The 19687-nt window shown below is 33.6% G+C and overlaps 1 protein-coding gene across 9 annotated transcripts in view; it reads right to left on the bottom strand.

Annotated features, from left to right (window-relative positions):
• The window catches only part of LOC111044660 (heat shock 70 kDa protein 12A), a 71192-nt gene extending 53628 nt beyond the window's left edge, over positions 1–17564 (bottom strand). Inside the window, exons 1-2 of one of the 9 annotated variants that reach the window (XM_039426181.1) lie at positions 17479–17564; positions 16285–16526 (exon numbers count right to left, since the gene is read on the bottom strand). The gene's annotated coding sequence lies outside the window, so the exon portion shown is untranslated. Of the gene's footprint in view, positions 1–16284; positions 16642–17401 lie in introns of those variants that run through there. The other 8 variants (XM_039426185.1, XM_039426184.1, XM_039426180.1 and 5 more) reach the window with 8 other exon arrangements.
• Positions 17565–19687: the final 2123 nt, after the last annotated feature.

Consider the following 19687-nt stretch of genomic DNA (forward strand, 5'->3'; position numbering starts at 1 on the left):
AATAGTTTCAAAATGAAGTTTTATTGAGAACAGATGTAGAATGTGAATTCTAAACTTGTAAGTTATAATTTTTTGGTGACGTGTCTGTAATGTTGGAGGCGTTGGCTCTCTGACTTGTAACTTAGGTTTTTCCTGTTTGTCCCTCTCTAGAAAAATGGCTGGCTACGAGTGTTGTTGTAAAATTTTGCTCTGAATCATTTTCGTTTATTAATGTTTTAAATTGAGTTTTATACAAATTTTGTGTTCTATTTTGTTAAGATATAGCTATTAGTGTATTCAAGCCGATAGCCACTGTTTTTCAACTGTAAACTAGATAAGTATTTTAGTTCGTAGTTACTCTAATTAATTAGGCTTAAGATATAGTTCTTTGTGTATTTGTATAAATTCATCTGAAGATTATAAGTTAATTTGCTCTGAAAACTGGATTTCTCATTCATAGGCGATAGATCCATTCACAATTTATCAAGAATCTATTTCATTGGAGCCGACAACTATCCTTAGGTTAATAGGTGGAATGCTATTCCAACCGATTTAAGGAAAAATTGGTAGCACGGCAAATGGTATGCCCTGGTGTGGGACTCAAACTACAAAATATATCCCTGGTTATAAAAAATTATTAGTAGGATAGATATCTTGATAGGTTATGAATGGTATACTGCTGAGTGGGAAATCGGTTCAAGAGAGATCAAGTTTTAATGAATAGATATCAGTGCATATTACAAAATGGCAAACATTAAAAATGATCTGAATCTTATAGCATTCTTAACACAAAAGTTTGATGAGCAAAATGCTAAGTTTAATGCTAGGTTTGATGAGATGAAGCAAGAATTTGCTAGCATTAGACTAGAGCAGGTTAGTATAAACCTTCTGTTGAAAAATGCACATGAAACATTGAGTGATAATCATGAAGATGAAAACAAATTGAAGCAGGATAATAGTAGTGTTAAGATACAGGATCAACTCATTCAAGTTTCTGACAATGTAGGCCTAGTTACTGTTGTTGAAAAAGTCAACTCTAATGAGATAGTAAAATTGAGTAAAGAAGTAGGTAGGGAGTTGTCTTCACTGAAAGTCAACTATCATGAAAGTAATATTGCTACATTGAAGGTTAGGAAAACTATAAACAAAGTGAATGATTACATGAGACAGGTTTCTGTAGAGGTTAGGAAAAATGTAAACAAAATGAATGTTGCTTTGAGTCAAGTTGATGAGTTCAACTTTCAACTGAGAATTGAAAAGGTGTATGCAATGCATTCTCAAGTGAACATGACTAACTTTTGTAGGCAAAACGGCTTTGTTGAAACAAATGAACCCATGAATAAAATCATGTTCTTGAAGAAAACAAAACGCAAAGTCTCCATTGATGTGTTAATATTCAAAGGTTGTTTCAAGTTGCTTACTTACAAGATGATGACTGTGAATCACATGATGAAAGGGTATTCCCCAGCACACAATGATTAGGAATCCTGTGTCATGCCGGGATTCAGAATAGCAATGACCGTAAATACTACGTATGGTAAGAGTCCATAATTGTATCTTTTTTCTTTCCTGTAGCCTATTTTCTTGGCCCTTAATCTTTTCAAATTTCAATTCTTTCCTGTCTTTGTGTAATGTTCAGTAAATTTCTTCTATGATGCATATCTTAACCAATCTTATCCATAGTCATTTAAATTTGTATTTTTTCTGAAATAATTTTGGAAGTTGAAATAGTAGCTTATTTTCCTAATCTTTAAATTGTTGATAAAACTTAACTTTTCCAAAATCTATCCATTGTAGTGTGAAGAATTGTGTGCTTGTGACATATTTTTTCATCATGTATCACTTATGTGAAGTGTATCAATTTTGTGTATATTGTTTTAGGGAATTTATTTACTCAGTTTTCTATTTCTCTTTTTTGTATTTTTTAGGGAACTTATTTACCCATTATTCATCTTGATCATCTTTGTATTATAATCTTGAAATGTTTGTACCGTACTTATTATACAGTCTTTAAATTATAAATTATGTTATTATAATAAATAAACTTCAAATTTGAAAGTATTAATGAATTCTGTAGCCATATATATGTGATGTATTAATGAAAGTTAGCTTGAATAATAATGTTTTTATTGAATAATAATGTTTTTATTGAATAAAAACGTTTTGTTATATTATTAATTGAAATAAGTTTTTGTGATTGATATCTTTTTCAAAATTTTAAAACTGTTTGTTCTATAAATTTTGATATGATTGATTATCGTTTGAAATGGATGCTGGAGTGTATGTAGAATTTTTAGTGGGGTTTGTTGATTAGAATTTTGCTGGTATGTGATTGTTTTTGAGATGGAAACCCATTATTGCCTAAAGAAGGAATAACAGAGGTTATGACTTAGAGAGGCAGTAATGAGATAATATTTTTGTGTTGATTAATAATGTTGATTGCCATAGATGCAAAAATAATGATTAATAATGTTGATTGCCATAGATGCAGATTACTTATGAATATTGATTGCCTTTGAAGCAAAATATTATTGATGTTTTGAATGATTTCTTGTTTAATGATTGATAGTAAAGTTTTGTCATGAAATGTAGTTTGTGTCAGAACATTGAAAAGTCGAAATAAACTATAGTATCCGGCAAACGATGATTAATAATATTAAATAATTTGCTTTTTATACAATTTTTGAACAAAATTAAAACTAAATAATTTTGAAACCTGAATGATAAATCATAAATGTGAAATGAACTTGCTATAAATGAAATGTTATATTAAATGATATGAAATGCAGATATATTATGAAATGATTGTGAATAGAAGACCAATTGTCTGAAATTATTGAAATATATATTGAAATTAATTTTTGTTGTGATAATCTGATGTTTTTTACAATTTTGATAATGATACAGAGTGTTATGAAATTCTATTTCTATTTTGAAGAATGGATTAATTTTGATATTTGAACAGTGAATAGATGAAAATGAATTTTTTTTAAATTATCATTGATATGTCCATATTTCACAATTTATGTATTGCTGACTGTATAATAAGATGTTAACAAATTTCAATTTCATAAATACTTAAAAATAATTTTCATGTGTATTAGATTGTATTGATAGCCTAATCAAGTTTTTCTTTTAGTTTATAAGCATTTTAAGATAACAGGTACAGCACAGACATTAACATTGAAATAGTTATCATGTGAATCTCGAAATCAGCAACAAGTGAACGCCATGAAGAGTGTTAAGAACATTTGGGTGATTTTCGAACTAGTGTGACTCATCTACGCTGCGGCCTACACCAATAACTATGCCAATGTCAACGCTGCGGCCTACACTAATAACTATGCCAATATCAACACAAATAACTACGCCAAAATCAATGCTGATGCCTACACTAATAACTACGCCAATATCAACACTAATAACTACGCCAAAATGCCAAAATCTACGCCGATGCCTGTGCTGATGCCAATGCCTGCGCCAACGCCAATAACTATGCCAATGTCAACACCAATAACTACACTAATAACTACGCCAATATCAACACCAATAGCTACGCCAATGCCTGCGCCAATGCCAAAATCTGCGCCAATGCTGATGCCAATGCCAATAGCTACGCCAATGCCTGCGCCAATGCTGATGCCAACAACAAAAATCAACGCCTATGCCTGCGCCAATGCCAATATCTGCGCCAATGCTGATACCAATGCCTATGCCTGTGCCAATGCTGATGCCAATGCCAAAATCAATGCCGACACCAAAGCATACGCCAATAACAATGCCAACGCTTATTGCTGACTTTGTATCTCAAACTTCAACACTACTACATTACCTGGAGGTAATTGCCATCCATGTTCACATTCGCAACTTTGAATCCAAAAGAACAGTCACAGTATCATGAAAGAATTGATTCAAAAAATCCTCTCCTAAATTATTCCTGTATGCAGAACTCTAAACCTTGAAAGCTGAAAATATCAAAAAACCAAACCTTACCTAAATTAATCCTCACCTAAATTAATCCTGTATGCAGCGTCTATCTCTTTTCCAAAAAAAACGAATTACATTGTCATTTCAAGCCTGAAATGTACATTGTATAATTACAAATATGATACAAAATTTACGTGACTCTGTATTGAATTTGGAATGCAGCCGTCTACTACAAGCATGAAGCAATGCTAACTGAGATGTCACCTGTATCGAGTTTGGTATGCAGCCGTCTACTACAAGCATGAGGCAATGCTAACTGAGATGTCACCTGTATCGAGTTTGATATGCATCAGTCGACTACAAGTATCAGCCCAACACTACGTGCATCCAGATCAGCCCAACACTAACGTCATCACATTGGAGTCACACTTAACTGAAAATCATTCTGAGTGCCTTAAGGGACTGTTTTCCAAAATGTGCATCAATAAAATCAACCGCGTCAATAGTGAAAGAAATGAACATTTTTTGATTTATTGAAATTTTATGTGAAAATTAAATGTAACAATTCATCAATTCATTTAAAAAAAAAAAATAATAAAAATAATAAATTTTTCATTCAACATACTAAATTTTTTTTATGCAATAAAAATTAAATTTTTCTATCTATTAAATTTATGTGCAATTTCAAAAAACTATTCTTTACATATTAAACTTTCTGTTGAGATATTTTTCTTTAAATTATAAAGCTAAATCAAAAAGTAATATTGATATTCTATATTTTGAGATATTGTTTGGAAACATATAACAAACGCTATTGATGAATTTTTATAATAATTTTCAATATTATTGGATGACATGTAATGTTTTTCTAGAAAAAATTGTTACTGTTCTCAAATTTAAATTTCAACAATTTTCATTAGGGTCAATGTAAATTTTTCTTTAAATTTTCAAACAGTAAAATTTTTTTATGTCAAGAGGGGGGTATTTGTAATATTAACATTTTTTCTCACATTTGAATCGAATCTTCAATTCGAGATCTATGGAACTTTATAGTAAATATCAGAGTCATCAATAGATGGACAAACTTTTTGACGGAGAATTTATTATTGTAAATGTTTGTTGCATTGTTCCATGGTGTCACCGAGGCATGGTTAACAAAATTACTAGATAAATGGTTTATTTAAATCGAGATATATATATAAAAATTTAAAATAATAGTTTCAAAATAAAGTTTTATTGAGAACAGATGTAGAATGTGAATTCTAAACTTGTAAGTTATAATTTTTTGGTAACGTGTCTGTAATGTTGGAGGCGTTGGCTCTCTGACTTGTAACTTAGGTTTTTCCTGTTTGTCCCTCTCTAGAAAAATGGCTGGCTACGAGTGTGTTGTAAAATTTGCTCTGAATCATTTTCGTTTATTAATGTTTTAAATGAGTTTTATACAATTTTGTGTTCTATTTTGTTAAGATATAGCTATTAGTGTATTCAAGCCGATAGCCACTGTTTTTCAACTGTAAACTAGATAAGTATTTTAGTTCGTAGTTACTCTATTAGGCTTAAGATATAGTTCTTTGTGTATTTGTATAAATTCATCTGAAGATTATAAGTTAATTTGCTCTGAAAACTGGATTTCTCATTCATAGGCGATAGATCCATTCACAATTTATCAAGAATCTATTTCATTGGAGCCGACAACTATCCTTAGGTTAATAGGTGGAATGCTATTCCAACCGATTTAAGGTAAAATTGGTAGCACGGCAGTGGGTTCGAACCGGGGATCTCCAGGATGCTACGCAAGCACTCTATCCACTAGACCACGGATAACTTCATATAATGGGAGTAGATGTTGTGATGGTATTTCTCCATAATTGGAAGAATAAGACGTTGATGTTGTCAATACCACTATATTATTTGGTAAACTCAGTTCAGCTGGAGATGTGCCATGAAACCTGGTTCTGTAATTTATTTATGTATTTATTTTTTCATTTATTTATTTAAATTGGTTTTGAACGAATATAGTGGTATTAACATCATCAACGTCTTATTCTTTCAATATTATGAGAACCGTTCTCTAATTCAAGAGTAGGAATGTATTTCAATGTAGTGAATGCTCACGAATGATCGTTTTGGATCTTAAACAAAACATTGAACTCTTTCTAGGCTTCTAGACTTAGGAAGGATAAAATTTGGCGTGCCAAGACAAGGATTACCTTCTCCAAGTACTCATATACAATAATATATACGTGATATCTGATTATCACTCACGATAGCTTTATGATTATAAGGTACCAGTTATCTAGAATATAATCAAGGATTCAATTCTTCATGCTATAGATGGTAATCGATCAATGTAGTCTTGACCATTGAAAAAAGCTTCATTAATTAACTACCTCGAAATTTCATTTTCGAACAGATTCAGTTTAATTGATTCTCACGAATTTAATTATTTATTTTTTAGAATTAGTATGGAAATAATGACTGTGATGAATTCATTAGATAATAGGTAACCTTTTCACTTCCAGTGGAAACAAATTGTTGAGTTTATTCGTTCTTTGATTCATTGAGAGAGCCACAAATTATAGAATACAATATGATTGAGAGAAAACAATAAACTGAGCCCAAAACTGTCTCTCTCCCATATTCCAAAAGAACAATAAGGGTTGTGTATTCACTTTTCTAAATTTATGAGTCCAATTTTCACTCTAAAACAATAACATGAACACTGAGAATGCAGTTCAATGATTAATCCGTTCTAGTAATTTCAAAACTACAGTGAATAGAACACAAATAAAAACAAAGCACATAGAAAATTGAGTACCGTAGTGAATCCTATACTATTAAACGAGCAATTTCTGTTTATATGTTTAGATGTTTGGATGTTTAGATGTTCAGATGCTTGTATTTCACCGGATCTTGAAAACGGCTCTAACGATTCTCACGAAATTCAGAACATAGTAGGTTCATAATATAAAAATTCGATTGCACTAGGTTTTATTCCTGAGAAAACTCGCTGAAGGACATCTAAAGGATAAGTATTATTCATCTTTGGAAAAACAGCTGATAATAATTATTTCGTCGTCTGTTGATGATGGAAGTGAGTGAGCGAGTTCATGTGTCAAAATTATGCTGTTGAACTTTTGTAATCATTCAATCAGTTACTTAGTGCCGGTTGCAAAAAAAGCAGGGTTATTTTCAATCCTGATTGATTCCAGTAGATCCATGTTTTTGAAATGGTCTTCTCTGATTTGGTTCACGTGAAATTAATCAGTATTAAATTTTAACCATTTTTTGTACAACCGAGCCTTTGTGAGGGGAATTCTTGCATTCCTTTGGGAATTAATCTCAATTCACTGTGATAAGATAGAACATTTCTGTATGAACTATAAATGTTAATATAATTTTTTCTTTCGTAATAAATTTTTTATGATTTTGTACTCCAGAGCGAAGCTCGGTCCCCGATATTTAGGATTATAAGTATGTTGTAATCTGTTACAGAATGGAAAGTCTATAGACTATAGACTCTATAAAGACGTCCACTGACTGCCATGGAAACGGTACAATAACTCGAAGGTACAGTACTTTTCCTACAGTTACGTTGAAAAGTGGCCATTGCTGCACTGATTACAGAACGCAAAGAATCACTTTTCCGCTCTAGTGCGGGAAAAATTTTTCTGCACTCCAGATTTGCAACATGGCAACGCAAAATACTTAGTAGGTTATATGGAGCAACAGTGCAGCAAAATCAAAATGAAGTTGGTAACAGTGACTGCTGTGGCTGCTATAGTGAGCAGAGGTGCAACCAAGCACAACGCGCTAATTATTACTATTATATATTATAACCAAGGACAGCGAGGACTTTAGGATTTTAGGATTAAGGTTTTTAACAATAATAAAATTATACAGAAAAACATTTGATGGATTTCAGGCAATTTTACCCATAATTACCCACTTTTCATATTCAATGGTAACTGTAGGAAAAACTTAATGTGAAATACGTGCGCAAAGTTCCTCTGCTGCACTCAAGAAACCATTCCGCCCTCGCCTACGGCTCGGGCGTAAACGTTTCTTTCGGTGCAGCAAACTGTCACTTTGCGCACTAGTTGCACAAATAACTATTGAAGAAGCAAGCATAAATTTCTGCATTATAGTAAGGAGCATTTATTACCTTGAATAGTATAACAAGAGTATGTAATCTCTATAATAAATGGAAAACATGAGACGCTGAATATAGATGCTACAATACGATCATATAAAGTGTCTAAAGGAATTGGAAGCATATTATTAAATTATAGGGTTCATGAATGTAGGCACGGAGTAACTTATACATACGAACTACATATATTATGGAGAGAAATCTCTCTAGAGACGAAGAGATCTAATCGACAGAAAAACCGCATCCAAAATGCACAGGTAGTGTAAGAAAAAAGCAGCTATCAATCTCTCAAATACGACCAGTTTTCCTGTACATGCGCAGTATACTAGAATCTCAGTGAAGATTTCAGAATATCAGCAAAAAAGCCGTGAATATAACGTCATGTCACAAGCTAATTTGTGCACGTCTCAACCACAAAAAACAAATTGATTCCTTTGGAAATGAACGCTAAATTGAAACACCATACTGCTTCTCATCTTTTTACACCTGAAGGAAGAGAAAGTACGATATCATCATGTAGGTTACTTATTTTTGCTGTGATTTTGTATTATATTATATGATGGGCTTTTTCAGTTATAGAAATCGTGGAAATCACATGTTCCTTGGAAATGTAGCCACTTCTTTCTAAATAGTGGCTTCTGAAACCACTTCTATAGTGATGTTCACGTTATAATGACAGTGGAGGGAGACAGAAGATCGGCGTTGCCGATTCTATGCCTTGCCACTGCCTTTTGTAGGGGATATCTGAGTATCTGATGTAATATTAACTGTTCATTCTTGTTAAAGGTAATCTATTATTTATAAAAAATATATTTATAGTACCCTTTTTTGGTATTTTTATGTCTCTTATATTTTGCACAAGTTGATAGCTATTTGGTATGAAATAATTTCTGTCAAAATTAGAAAAAGGGTGCTATAATTATATCTCACAAATAAAAATAATTAGCCTTTTTAAGAGGATATGACATGTAATAAATTGTTATATTTTATTCGTCGAGGATGTATAATTTTCAATGATTAAACAATACTTTCTCATAATAGAGATAAAATATTTTTCCTCCACCTAATGTCTAAAGTACTTACTTTACTCCCTGAAACATAATACTAAAGTGTCACTTTTTCGCTCTCGGTAGTAAAAAACAGAAAAACTCCCTAGGGAGTAAAAGTGACACCATTTAAATAACATGGGGAGCATCTCTATTTTGAAACTTACATTGTAATAGGTTAGAAGGTCTAAGCTCAGATGAGAAAGCATAATAGAGGTGTCTGTCATTGAGTCAACTGAATTCAATACCACAACCAGAAATTTGATCAACTCATGAAATGTATGTTTGTATGATAATTATTATATTCTTAATATTAGTAGACGATAAAAATTTATACAATTTTTAAAATATTTTATTCTATTCAAAATACCAGCCAACAAATATTTTTGAACTGCAATTCAAATCTGAGCCGCGTGATCTGGAGTCAGCCATTTTTGGTAGCTGCTCAGCTGATATAATTGTTACAACTTTTGCCGATAGATAGCGCAATCGGCAGTGCCAATCAGATGACCGGTTTTTAGGTTTTAGATTTAGGTTATGTTGTTAGGAATCATTGTCACCAATACGTAAGTTATTAGAATGATTTTATTTGCAGTTTCTATAAAAAAATGTAGATGGAGGAAAAATGTTGTGTACATCACGAGCGAAAAATACTTTTTCTCCCTCAGGAAAATTGCTGCCCTCGGCTTCGCCTCGGGCTTCAAACTTTTTCTCACAGGGAGAAAAAGTCGTACTTTTCACTCTAGATATACAAATAACTATTGTAGATGAATTACAATTCTACATCGTTGAAAAAGATCTGGCAACGTTGTGGATGTGGAAAAGGATAGTTTTATCTGCTTTGTCGAATGATAGACAAGGATAGCAACACTAATGGTGATCAAATGCTGCCATTATAACGTGAACCTCACTATAAAAAATGGTCGTCATCTCTCATCATCATCCCTCTCACTCATTACTCACGCACAAGCCTGAGAGCTTACGTGGGCATCACCCTCAGTATTATTATCATAAAGTATTCCACTTATACTTTTTCCAGCATCCATCATTCACGTTTTACAACTCTCCATCTTTGGCGGGAAATTGCGAGTTTTTTCTGCCTATCTTTTTGCGAAAAATTTGAGAAAGATAAGTGAGAAAAGCTCGTAATATCCCGTCATGGAAGGAGAGTTGTAAAACGTGAATGTTACAAGTTTTTCTCACTTACCTTCTTGCGAGATAAAATAGAGAAGATAATAGCAAGAAGAACTCGTTATTTTCGTTCAAATAATTAAATCCAATTACACCCTCTATTGAACACGAAAACGCTGGCTAAAAATATTGGAATGATTAGTTTTTTATCTGTTTTCCGTTTGAGATCATTGTCTCAGCAGCATTGTCTGGGCTGAGGTGAATGACTGTAATTAGAAGCTATGAACCTTCGCTTTTCAATGGTTGAAATGCTATTGGGAAATATTGTTTAACAATAATTATTATCTTGTAAAGTGAGAATAGATCATAGATGGAAAATGAGCTGTAAAGAATATTTCGAAAGAACCAATGATGGTTCTACTGGACTTTAATGAAAATTGTTGTCTATTTTTACAGAAATTGGATATGAGGAGGAGGAGGTGGAGGAGAAAGAGAAGAGGAAGAGAGAAAGAGACAGACTGATAGAGGCAGAGAGGAGATGAGGAGGAGGAGGAGGATGAGAAAGAGGAGAGAAGAGGAAGAAAGATTGATTGATTATATGCATATGATTAGGGCGGAGTTGAGACTCCTCGTCCTCTCTTCTACACAACCCTACAAGTTTGAGAGAGATAAACCCTAAAGAGAGAGAAAGACAGACAGATAGAGGCAGAGAGGAGATGAGGAGGAGGAGGAGGAGGAGGAGGATGAGGAGAGAAGAGAAAGAGGAAGATAGATGGCGAGAGACAGTCAGACAGACAGAGACAGAGAGGAGATGAGGAGGAGAAGGAAGTGAATTATTTCAAGAAATTTTATCATGCTAAAGGATACATACCTTCACGTTTCTAGGAGAAGAAGCTTTTTGGCCAAATATCCCTGTTCAGGATAAGTAACTCATAATAATCTATATAATATAAAAGCGAAATGGCACTCACTCACTGACTGACTCACTCACTCACTCGCAGAACTAAAAATCTACCGGACCAAAAACGTTCAAATTTGGTAGGTATGCTCAGTTGGCCCTTTAGAGGCGCACTTAGAACGGATTTGAAAAAAATTCCAAAGATACGCCCAAAATCAGCGTTTTTACAGCGATTTTTTGCTTTTTCTCAGCTTTATCGAGAACATATGAACAGAAAATGTTCACATTTACTACAAAAGCTCAGCTGGGGTGTAATAATGTTGTGTTAGAAGGAATTTGAAATAAGGCCAAAGATACGCCCAAAATTAGCGTTTTTTTTTAATGAAAAACACTAAGAAATTGTAAAAAAACCACTGATTTATTGATAATTAGAAAGACCGGTTTCGGTTATTACACCATTGTTTATCAGAGATTGACAATGGTGTAATAACCGAAACCGGTCTTTCTAATTATCAATAAATCAGTGGTTTTTTGACAATTTCTTAGTGTTTTTCATTCAATATGAATAATTACCACAATATCAACTTCTCAACTACACAAAAAGTTAGCGTTTTTTTTGCGTTTTCTCAGTTATTTCATCAAGTAATAGACAGAAAATTTTCAAATTTGGTACAGAGGTTTAGCTAGGGTCTAGAAATTTTGTGTGACTTCAATATTTCATCAAAGATACTCCCAAAATCAGCGTTCTTCTAACGTTTTTCTCAGCTTTTCTGCGTTTTCTCAGATCTTTGACTTTCTGATGGAATGAAGGAAGCATGCTCAAATGAAAAATGCAGGCGAGCAAAGCGAGCCCGCTGATCTCATTTTTGGACCCAGTCGGGGCTCCAGGGGGCGGGGCCCCCTGGCTAGACGGATATGGCGAGCGAAGCGAGCCTGACGGCTAGTTATTGTATAAGCTCAAACATAATTTTTACTTTCCTTGCCCTATTACCATAGGTAAGGAAAGTATTGCTTTCCGGAAAAAATTTACGTACCCCAATTTCTAAATTTCTATACGTTTCAAGGTCCCCTGAGTCCAAAAAAGTGGTTTTTGGTCTGTATGTGTGTGTGTGTGTGTGTGGTGTGTGTGTGTGTGTGTGTGTGGTGTGTGTGTGTGTGTGTGGTGTGTGTGTGTGTGTGTGTGTGTGTGTGTGTGTGTGTGTGTGTTGTGTGTGTGTGTGTGTGTGTGTGTGTGTGTGTGTGTGTGGTGTGTGTGTGTGTGTGTGTGTGTGTGTGTGTGTGTGTGTGTGTGTGTGTGTGTGTGTGTGTGTGGTGTGTGTGTGTGTGTGTGTGTGTGTGGTGTTGTGTGTGTGTGTGTGTGTGGTGTGTGTGTGTGTGTGTGGTGTGTGTGTGTGTCTGTGTTTGTGTGTGTGTGTGTATGAGTGTATGAGTGTATGTGCGTCTGTGTACACGATATCTCATCTCCCAATTAACCGAATGACTTGAAATTTGGAACTTAAGATCCTTACAATATTAGGATCCGACACGAACAATTTCGATCAAATGCAATTCAAGATGGCGGCTAAAATGGCGAAAATGTTGTCAAAAAAAGGGCATTTCGCGATTTTCTCGAAAATGGCTCCAACGATTTTGATCAAATTCATACCTAAAATAGTCATTGATAAGCTATATCAACTGCCACAAGTCCCATATCTGTAAAAATTCAGGAGCTCCGCTACATCTATGCAAAGTTTGATTTTAGATTCCCAATTATCAGGTCTCAGATATAATTTAAACGGAGTCGAAAAGTTTTATTATAAAATTTAAATTTCGAGTGGAAAAGATTGAGCATGAAAATCTCTTCAATTAATGTTCAGTGACATTTTCACCTGAAATTGAAAATAAGCTTGAAATTTAAGAAAATGTGATTATTCAATTGCAAACTGTTGGCAACTGTTGATTCTATAAAAATCATTCACAATGAAGAGATAGCAGATCTCGTGTTTATCCAGCGTTATTGTCCTGTCACCAGCTGGCTCAGATCTTTGAATAGTAAACAAGTATGTGCGGGAACACTCGCGTAAGGTGATCAATTTCATAACGGCAAGGAAAGTTGTGTGAGTGCGCCACACCAGATTTTTTTTTGTACCTTTCTCTCAGAATTTGTGTGAGCCCTTAATATCGATCCTCCCGCCTCTCCAAGAATGTTGTTAAAAATAGGAATTATTGACCAGGTTCTGTTACCGTAATTGGTTAATCCCTATAAGGATTTCCTCCAAATCTCTTACTATTTTCCAGAATATAATTATCACATAATCTTCAACACCAACTTCCGAGTTCATTAAGAAATTATCAAGGAAGTAATCAACCATACAGTAGAATCTCTCTGTTAATTAGGAAGAACACTATAAATGTCGTGATTGATATGTTGCGTATTTTATCTCTATTTTTTTGGATACAGATTTGTAATATTATGTCTAGTTCTCTGGAGATATCTTTTATACTGTGCTATAGTGAGGTCCACGTTATAATGACAGTGTTTGATTAACAATGGTAATGCAATCCTTGTCTTTCATTCAACAAATCGGATAGCGCTATCTATTATTATTATTATTATTATTATTATTATTATTATTATTATTATTATTATTATTATTATTATTATTATTATTATTATTATTATTATTATATATTATTATTATTATTATTATTATTATTATTATTATTATATTATTATTATTATTATTATTATTATTATTATTATCATTATTATTATTATTATTATTCATCCACTGACCACCTGTAAAAGGGGTAAAAGGATATGACAATTTGTCATTAATCAAACAGTAACATGTTTTCTATCTTCTCAAACCTCCATCTTGAGGTTTGTAAAAATCTTTATATTCCTTCACTGAGTAGGCACATATGGATAGCAGCTCTTTTTTCAATAAAAATCTGAAAGCTTTACCTGACTTTTCTTTTATGTGAGATGGCAATAAGTTGTACATCCGGATACCTGAACTCCTTACCCCTCGCTCATACATAGTACTACGGTGTGCATCATCTCTCAAATTATTCCTGTATCTGGTCGAATATTGGTGAAATGTTTCTCCTGTATTAAATTCATTTATGTGTTTTTTAAAAAAGCAGATTGTTTCCAGATAGGGATGTCAATCCCGGGATCACGGGATCCCGAATCCCGGGATCCCGGTCCATTTTTGATACCTAACAATCCCGGAATTTTTCAGCGTCAATCCCGGGATTTTCGGGATTGAAAACCTGAAATTGTGAATCATATTTTTCCAAAAACAATTCAATATGGAATTTATTTATGGTGGAGAATATGAGTTTCTATAACTAATTTATTGTTCTAAGTGTTTGACTAATTTATTTTACAGGGACAGTCTACAGTTGCATATACATAATAATGATTGTATAGTATAGCCTACTCTTTACTGGCTTTAATAGAATTCGCATTATTAGTTCGCATAATTGGCAGAATGGTTGTTGATTGGTTGTTATGCCTCTACGTTTGTTTCTGTTTACACAGCACCACAATTACCAGTCTAGACGGCGCAATATTTGCAAAAGTGCTGATGGCATTTCCTTGAAATGCATTCCGAACTTTGAAAAGACTTCAGAAATCAGAAATAAAAAAGCACTAACGATTCACTCTCTGTCTTATTATTCCTCTCCTCTTCTCTTTCCTCTTTCTTCTCTTTCTTCTCTCCTCTTGCTCTACGAAATTTCATTTAGTAGTGTAGTGGTTCAGCTTTCGCGTTGTCTGGTCGGTATGGCGTTACGGTCTTACAAAAAGTATTCTATTTTATTATTAATATTATTAATTCGAGTGATATTAATTCACTTTACAGTATTTGACGTAATTAAAGTGTGAGCTCTATCCCGTCCTGATGTAGGATAGAAATGCTTTTGTCTACATAAAAAAGACTCTGATGAGTTATCTTGCTCTCCTCAGTTCTCACTATCATCTAGGATACAGCTAATTTAAGGTGGGACATCAAATAAAACAGTTACTCCTATAATCTTAAAAAAATTCATAGAAATAGAATGTTCAATTTTAATATTATTCCCAAGTATATTTTTTTATTTTAATAATAGCCTCTCCCTCTTTAATGGGCCCTTTTTCATCTCCACACACTGTTACTGAACATGTAATTGAGGAGGAACAATTGGTTAAAAATGCATTAAACTGATTTTTGCATTGATTGATATTGGATAATCCCGAAATACCGGGATTGGAAATCAGTCCCGGGATTGACATCCCTATTTCCAGAATATATAGGCTAGGAAGTGGGAGAATTCCAAGTTTTTTGAAATAGGGCCTACAACTAGTTCGGATTGACTCCCCTATCATCCCCCTCAATGCCCACTTCTGAAGTCTAAACACCTCCACTACACTGCTAGAATCTTTACTGCTATCTCTTTCTCGCTTTGCCCTGTTGCCAGATCGTCTTTGAACAACGTAGAATTAATAGTTGTTCAACAAAATATTTCATCTTAATTATTATGTAAATTCATTATGAAATTATTGAGAAAATATTATTTCTTTGCTCAATAAAATATAATTGATTATTTTTAAACGAGAATGAACAGTTAATATTACATCAATGAACCTGCATCTGTACCGTCTATAGAAGGTATCGACAAGACAGAGGTTTGGCAACGTTTTTCTCCACTACCATTATAACGTGGACCTCACTATAGATGCTGCAATGCCATTGGTATTAGCATAGAGAAAATTAATATGAGAAGATATCCCATGGTATAAGGCGTTTATGTTCCAAATTTCACTTACAACTCAAGCCTCTAGTCCTAGTAGTTCTTTTTCGTGAAGCCATGTGACGCTGGTTGTCTCTCATACTGTACCGTTCTTACAGTCTCATCCCAATAAAACACTAATAATAGAAAGTATAATATCGATCCGATAATCTGCTTATTGCATAAATGAATAAAAGACATTAATCGACAGTAATCGGCTAGAGTTGACAAAAAATCGGCTTGAAATTTGGAACATAAACGGCCCATACCATGGGATATCTTCTTATGCTCTATTTCCTCTATGGTATCAGTACAACATGAATTTAGAGCCTGTAGATCTATTTTGTCAGTTTTAACGACATTTGTACGTAGTTGATAAAAATTGAAATTACCTCAAATTATTCCTTAAAAGAACATCTGGACATGCTGTTTCCAAGAGTTATTGAAAGATCCTCACAAAAACCTCTAACTGGATACACCACTCTTCCGAAAAACGCACAAAACACAATCACACTGTTAGTTCCAATTTAAAGACTTGGGGGTTTTCTAGTCTCGTCAATTTCACCACTAAAAAACACCAGTATTTAACCAGTCCTTAACAGTTGATAAACAACCTGTGGATTATTGTCAAGTACTGTTCCAAATTTTAATGAAAGTAAATTTGTAAGTATTTTATTTTTTGGTAAGTGAACAATTATTTGTGATGTATTGTCAAATTTGATGCGTTGTTACAATTTTTAACTATATTACTTTTGAACAAACACTATTTGGTAGTTATTAATTATTATTAAACGAAAATCCAAATTAAATACTGTAAATCACCCCGAAGACTTCTGCTACTGCAAATATTGACAACAGGGTAAACAGCTAGATGGATTTTCGTTCAATAATAATGATTAATTCATTAGCATCTGAATAATTGCAATATCTCAGTGATTTCCATCAGTATTTGGTAGGTAAACAACTTGTGAATTACTGTCAATTTTTTAAAGATTTTTTATTAAATTGTCAACAGGTGAAACAATGTGATAGGTAAACAGTTTGTGAATATTACTGTCAAGTTTTGATGTATTGTTGAGATTTTCAATTAAATTGTCTACAGGTGAGACAATGTGGTAGGTAAACAATTTGTGAATTACTGTCAAGTTATGACGTTTTGTTAAGATTTTAAATGAAATTGTCAAAAGGTGAAACAATGTGGTAGGTGAACAATTTGTGAATTACTGTCAAGTTTTGATGTAAGATTTTTAGTTAAATTGTCAACAGGTGAGACAATGTGGTAGGTGAAAAATTTGTCAATTACTGTCAAGTTTTGATGTAAGTTTTTTTAGTTAAATTGTCAACAGATGAAACAATGTGGTAGGTAAACAATTTGTAAATTACTGTCAAGCTATGACGTTTTGCCAAGATTTTTAGTTAAATTGTCAACTGACCTTTTAAACAAACATTATTATTTTGGTAGCCTAGAATTATGTGTGAATATTATTGTCAAGTTTTTACGTATTGTACCAATTTCTAGTTAATATTATCAACACATTAGTCACTTTTAAACGATGGGGAACACAGTAACAAATCGAAATTCAGACCGTGTTGACTGCAGTATCTTGAGACCGTTGAATAAGCCGCTTCGTTACTAGCGAGCACTTGATATACCAGGTGATAGAAGCGTACTAGCCAAGTTCTTCCTGCGTCGAGGATACCACTACTTCTGATACATCCGTTCCCCTCCTCCTCCTCCTCCTCCTCCTACTCCTTCTCCTTCTTCTTCATCATCTTCTTCTTCTACACTCCATCTTCTCCTTCTACTTACTCTTCCACCTTCAACTTCTCCTTCTTCTTCTTCTTCTTCTTTTACTCCAACACCCACACCTGCTTTCCTCTTCCTCGACCTCGTCCTCCCGCGCCTCCTCCTCCTTCTTCTCCACCATCTTCTTCTTCTTCTTCTTCTTCTTCTTCTTCTTCTTCTTCTCTTCTTCTTCTTCTTCTTCTTCTTCTTCTTCTTCTTCTTCTTTCTTCTTCTTCTTCTTCTTCTTCTTCTTCTTCTTCTTCTTCTTCTTCTTCTTCTTCTCTTCTTCCTTCTTCTTCTTCTTCTTCTTCTTCTTCTTCTCTTCTTCTCTTCTTCTTCTCTTCTTCTTCTTCTCTTCTTCTTCTTCTTCTTCTTCTTCTTCTTCTCTCTTCTTCTTCTTTCTTCTTCTTCTTTCTTCTTCTTCTTCTTCTTCTTCTTCTTCTTCTTCTTCTCTTCTTCTTCATCTTCTTCTTCTTCTTCTTCTTCTTCAGCTGAACAGCTGAGCCCCCGAAGTGCAAGATGAAGAACACCTTGCAAAGGAAAGGAGAAAGGAATATCATAATTACTATAGTGAGGTCCACGTTATAATGGCAGATATTCGATTAAATTAGAGTTCTATAATCATTTTTGTTGCAATATATTCTGGCTTGTACACTAATTAACATTAAATGACAGTATGACAAATTATTCAATGAATTTCACAAAGTATGATAAATTCATTGATCAGAATGAAGAAGATTGAATGCAATTAGAATGAGGATGATATTATATTGTGGTGTAAGTACATGAATCGCCGGTGTTTCAAGAAATAATTGTCGACTCTCTGAAAAGGATATAATATTATTGAAACTTTCGGATTGTTTTGTGTTATTTCCGGCTCTTATCAACCCTTCGAAATTCAAAATTCATCAGTCATATCTCGAATACGTATTCTCTGATTGTTAATCTTTGGTGAAAACAGAAATTTTAAACTTAACCTCACTTTGGACTATTTATGTGCCAAAATCAAGGAATTGAAGAAGTTTTGGGCAATTGCCTGTTTCTCTTTCCAAATATCGTGTTTGTTTGTGACTGTTCTAATATCCAAAACACTACCAGAGTAAGACCGACATTGGAGGAACAGTATAGCCGATTCTTCTCCTTGCCACTGCCTCCCACAGAGGGGATAGCTGATACCGGTATATCTGATGTGATAATAACTGTTCATTCTTGTTCAGAAAAAAAAACCGTTTTATTTCATTCGACAAGTAAATATATTTTCCAATGTTTGAATACTATATTTTTATAATTGAGATAAAATATGCTGTTTATCAATTTTGTTTCTACATTATTGAAAAACGATCCGACAACGTCGCGGAGATATAAAAGGATAGCGCTATCTGCTTTGCCGAATGATTGACAAGGATAGCATCACTGTGACAAATAATTATTGATAAACTGTAGCACAGAAGAGTCATTAATTACTCAGTGGCTGTAGCATCTTAAAATAATGAATTTTAGGTTGAAAATAGTTATTTGTGCAACTAGTGCGCAAAGTGACAGTTTGCTGCACCGAAAGAAACGTTTACGCCCGAGCCGTAGGCGAGGGCGGAATGGTTTCTTGAGTGCAGCAAACGAACTTTGCGCACGTATTTCACATTAAATTTTTCCTACAGTTACCATTGAATATGAGAAGTGGTTGATGATGGGTAAAATGATGGCTAAAATCCATCAAATGTTTGTCTGTATAAATTAATAACAATTATAATTTATTTTAAACTTGATAATCCAATTGAAAATTAATAATCGATAATTCATTCAAATTAAAAATTAAATTAATCCAATTAATTTGAAAATTTGAATAAATCTTAATCTCTAAAAATTTAACCGGCTGCTGTGCAACGCGCTTAGTATTAAGAGTGCGCAAAGTAATACTTTGCGCACTAGAGCGGAAAAGTGATTCTTTGCGTTCTGTAATCAGTGCAGGAATGCTCACTTTCCAAGGTACCTGTAGGAAATGGATTATTTTC

The sequence above is a fragment of the Nilaparvata lugens genome, chromosome 4 (assembly GCF_014356525.2).
Source record: "Nilaparvata lugens isolate BPH chromosome 4, ASM1435652v1, whole genome shotgun sequence".
Classification (NCBI taxonomy): domain Eukaryota; kingdom Metazoa; phylum Arthropoda; class Insecta; order Hemiptera; family Delphacidae; genus Nilaparvata; species Nilaparvata lugens.